Raw genomic sequence first — 4,974 nt, 5'->3', positions numbered from 1 at the left:
TACTTTGACGCTAGTGAATCCCAATTTTCAAAGTTAAAATATTTTAAAGAGGACTACATCTTAAATTTTTTTTCTTTTGACATTAAAGACATTTGATAATCAATTAGGTACCAATTTTTGGGCGTTACGAGGTGCTAATCCTTCCTCGTGACGTAATCGACTCCGAACCCGTTCTTTTACTTCGTGGACCAAAACTAATGATTTTAAAACAAAATGTTTTAAAGGTGATCCAATCACACCTAAAAAGATTGGTGGCGACTCCCGTTTTCATTTTTAAAATCGATTCCCATTTTCCAAAGCTCGATTTGAAAATGGTTTCTGTAATAGCCCGATTTTGGGTCTAGTCGGAACAGTGGTTTCGGGACCACAAACCCGACGAAAAAAAAAATTATTTTTATTATATTTTATAGTCTATAAATTTATGAAAATATTTTGTAAAAATTTTATTCGAAAATTTTGACGTTTGAGCACTCAATTTAGTCAAAAGGACTAAATTGTAAAAAGTGCAAAAGTTGAGTTCTTTATATATGAGGTGCCTAATTGTTATGAGTTTTAAATTGAAAGTCCTTATGTGACAATTATTCCTTTAATAAGTTAGTGAATGGATATTTGTTTGGTATTTTGAAATTTGGTTGAAATAAAAGGGTAATTTTGTAAATTAATTAAAATAACCTAATAAGACAAATGATAAAAGCTATCATTTTTTTCATTCTTTCTTTTCAACCGTGGAAAGAACAGAAAATAGCAGCCATGGATGAGCTCCATTCGCCAAGCTTTTATGGCTTATATAGGTATGGTTTTTGTCCCGCTTTTAATGATTTTCGTATTTTGAGATCCCGAAGCTTAAATTTTCTATTTCTACCAATTGATTGAAGAGAAATTAGAGTTTAAAATTTACCCATTCATGATATGGTTGTGTTTTGATGATTTATAGTGGATAATGAATGTTTGATGTGTTAAATATGAGTTTTATTCAATGAATTTTGGTAAAAATGTCAAAAAGGGGTTAAATTGTGAAAGTTACAAATTGGTCATAAGTGTGTGAATTAGTGAAAATTTGGAGTTGCCATAGAAGAGAAAAATGTTCAGCATGTCTTAAACCTTATATAAATTGAATAAAAATTAATTTACGAGCATTGGGGCAAAAGTGCAAATATGCAAAAGTTTAGGGGTCAAAATGAAAATTTGTAAAAATATGATTTTTAGACCCATATGAATATTGTGACTGATTGGTAGGCTAAATGTGATGTTATAGATGATGAAAATTGAGACTTGGACCTAGAACGGAAAGAAATCGATTTATGGACGAGTATGTCCTTTTCACATTTGTGGTATCGAGGTAAGTTCAGTATGTAAACAATACCATGCTATACATGTATTTAAATGTTATCATTACATGAATTGTACAGATATTAATGTGTATGTAATTAATAGAAATATGATAAGACAAAGCCTTAATAGGCGAGGAAAAATCCGTTTGAACCTTAGGAATAGAATAGGATACGAGTGACATGTCACTAGGAATTATGAGTCTAGATGACTAGCTCGAGAGTGAGCATTGAAATGTCATGAGATATGAGGTAGCTTTAGCTACAATTGAAGCACTTATGTGCAAAGGCTTTTCCAGTATCTAATTAGTATTCCAAGTGTTCAACGGGCAATCCAAGGAAAGAGTTAATGATGGTCTCAATGAGGTAAGTCATTGGTGAGTATGCACTCGAGTTATGTTACAAGTTGTGCAAGTATGTATACTAATCCTATGAGAATGCCTTGATATGTGATGATCTATGATGCATAATATGTATTCTTACCATGATGGATAAAATGGTGTTGTATTAATATTATGAACAATGATCATGAATGAGTAATTTAGCCTTGACAGATTTGAGTTACTGCAGTAGTGTAACTTTGAAAATACACTAAAAATAGTGGAAAATGAGTTAGAGGCAGAATAAAATATGGGATTAAAGCTTAATGAGTCTATTTTCACATGAAAGAAACAGAGGAAGAAAAAGAATTCCATATTGTTTGATATTTGAATTCTTGTGAAACAGGGTCTGAATGAATTCGAGATCCCCTGTTCTAACTTTAGAAATTCACCAAAAATTGTACAAAAATTATTAAGAGTTATACCTTACATGAATGGATTCCTTATTGAGTCTATTTCTATGGGGAATAAACAGCATGGTCGTTGGAATTTTGTACAGGGATAAATTCGGTTTGTAGTGTACAGGGGTCAGAGTGGTCATACCCTGAAACAGAGGAGAATTTAACTAATAAAATGTACTATTTTGCTTAACCAAAAATTCTGGAAATTTTATGGAAGAAAGGAAAATAAGTCTAGTTTCAGGGAAAATTAACAGAACTTAATTCGGAGTTTCGTAGCTCCAGATATAAATAATTTAGTGACCGTTGCTCAGAAAGACAGCTTGTAGTGAACTTGAAAATATGTTGTAAACATTGATAAAACAAGTTAATGAGTTGCTTATTGTTTTCATATGAACTTACTAAGCGAAAGCTTACCCCCCTTCTTTCCCATGTTTTCTAGAGTTTCCAGGTTAGCTCGGGTTGGAGGCCGTCAGAGATATTATCACCCTATCGAGTTAACGTTATCGGAGTAAGTAAACTCAAGTGATTCGAGTCTATGGCATGTATAGGGTTTTAATGTGAGTATGTAATATTATGATTTAGCCAAAGGCGTGGCTTGTTATTAAGGTAGTATTAGTCATGTAAATTGGCCTATGTCGGCTAATGACATTATGGGCCCATATGATTATTCTTATGCATGTATGTTATTATCTCTTGTGATGTGGCTTACAACATGTATGCCTAGAGATTGAATTGAGATTCATTGATGAGCTAGTAACTAATGCAGGATTAAGTGATTGGTAAATAGTTAATAATGCTTCATGAATGGTTTGTGAGGTAATGATAGTTATGTCTAGTATGTGGTAATGATATGGGCAAATTCTATAATATTTATTGCATAAGAAAATAACTTGAGCATAACATGTTTGTAGATGTTTAAGAGCTCATTTATGCCACGTTGTATGTTATTGGATAAGTATGTATCTATGCATGTGGTGTAGAGTGACAAAAGGCTTGATAATTAGCCTATTTCTGGCCACACGACCTGAGCACATGGGCGTGTGAAGCCTTAACGCAAGAGATTTTTCTAAGTTTTTTTCATGAGTTCTCGATTGGGTCCCGAACCGCCCCGAATGCATGTATTGGGCCTCATAAGCTCGCATAAGGGACAGATTGCATGTGAAAAGAAAAGTTTTAATTATTTGAGATTTCATGGCCTGTTTAGTATGGAAGTGTTAGTAAAAGTCGGTAGCACCTCGAACCCGTCCGGCGTCGGATGCGGCGAGGGTGTTCTGATTCGACATATATACTTAATTTTTTCTATTTTCTTTTGAAGGGATATATATTTGATTTTACATATATGTTTTGAGATTTTTAAATTTATAATTTATATAATTTGAATGTACTTTTATATATTTTTATTTTTATGAGATAATTTGTAAAAGTTGGGTTGATTTCTTTAGAATAATGAACAAAATGATAAAATGTATAAACATTAAAAGTTAAATTTATTATTATGTTAAATTTAAAATTATCATGTTAATTTTTGTTACTTCGAAAGTTAATGAATTGGACAAACAAATAAATTAGTGAGCATTTTGTAACCTTTTATAATTTGATGATAAAAAATAATTTAAATATAGTACCTAATAAATAAATATTCTACCAATGCCATGGTAAAGTTGTAATAGATATCATTTTTTAAGGGTTAAATATGCTATTAAATTTTGTACTTTTCACAAATTTGATATTTAGTTTTTACCTAAAATGTTTCAACTATTTTGATTTAAAATTTTAATCTAATCATTAAAATTGTAAATATTTTTTGGTTAAAATTTTTCAATAAAGCATGTTAAGCCACTCTAATATTACGTGTTTAACGGAAAATAAACTTACGTTGATAATTCCATTTACAGTTTGGTGGCTCCAAAATGCCGATGGTTCCATTTGTTATTGTGTAATAGGGGAAATGGGTGGGGCTAAATGGACCATGTTTTATGGTCTTAACCCACCCACATTAATTTGGACGTTGATTATGGATGTTGTTGTTTTTTAGGAAATTTTAAATATTTTACAAAATTTAGAATTTTTTAAAATTTGTATATAATTTTTATAATTATCTTTTATATATTTTTATTTTTAAGATATATATTAAACAGATGAGGTGATGATGCGACACTCATCTCTTAACGACCCCTTTGGATGCCTATTTAGTGCCATTCTAGTGCATTTAGCACCATTTTTCCCTCGATTGTCTTGCAGCTTTGTTTGGATTATCTAAGGCCAGTGCGTTTTAGATATTAGGGGTTGAATTTCCCACTAAAGGTAAGTGGGTTTAATTACTTCACTGGACCTTCATTTTACAAATATATTCTTTTTTATTCATTTCTATTTCAAATAATGTGTGTGTATATACAAGAGCGAAGATAAAAAAAAATTTTAAGAGAGCGGATAAAATTTTAATTTTTATAGTTTATATCTTTATAATTTGTAAATAATTAAATCAAATTTTATAATTTTAAGAGGCTAAAATATAATTTTACTTTTATTAATTTAAAATTTTAAAAAATTAAAAATTTAAAAATAATTTTATATTTTAAGGGTCGGGGAATGTCAGCGCCTGGTTTCGGCCCCTGTGTATATATAATGTCTCTTAATAGTATTTTTTCATTTGTTTGAAATCCCTACTATAAAAATTATTAAAAAATCAGGTGATGATGCCACACTCACCTCTTAACGACCCCTTTGAATGCTCGTTTAGTGCGATTCTGGTGTGTTTAGCACCATTTTCCCTCGATTGTCGTGCAATACTTTGTTTGGATGATCTAAGGCCAATGCGTTCTAGACATTGGGGGTTGAATTTCCCACTGAAGGTAAATGAGTTCA

General features: G+C 31.0%; 1 long non-coding RNA gene across 1 annotated transcript; it reads left to right on the top strand.

Annotated features, from left to right (window-relative positions):
- Positions 1–928: 928 nt before the first annotated feature.
- LOC128283867 (uncharacterized) lies at positions 929–2,903 on the top strand. Its single transcript, XR_008274250.1, has 2 exons — positions 929–1,339; positions 2,549–2,903. It is a non-coding gene; the product is annotated as an uncharacterized LOC128283867 (long non-coding RNA).
- The last annotated feature ends 2,071 nt before the right edge of the window (positions 2,904–4,974 follow it).

The sequence above is a fragment of the Gossypium arboreum genome, chromosome 2 (genome assembly GCF_025698485.1).
Source record: "Gossypium arboreum isolate Shixiya-1 chromosome 2, ASM2569848v2, whole genome shotgun sequence".
NCBI lineage: Eukaryota > Viridiplantae > Streptophyta > Magnoliopsida > Malvales > Malvaceae > Gossypium > Gossypium arboreum.
Note: the sequence above shows the minus strand (reverse complement) of the source record. Positions and strands in the feature narration are given on the sequence as shown.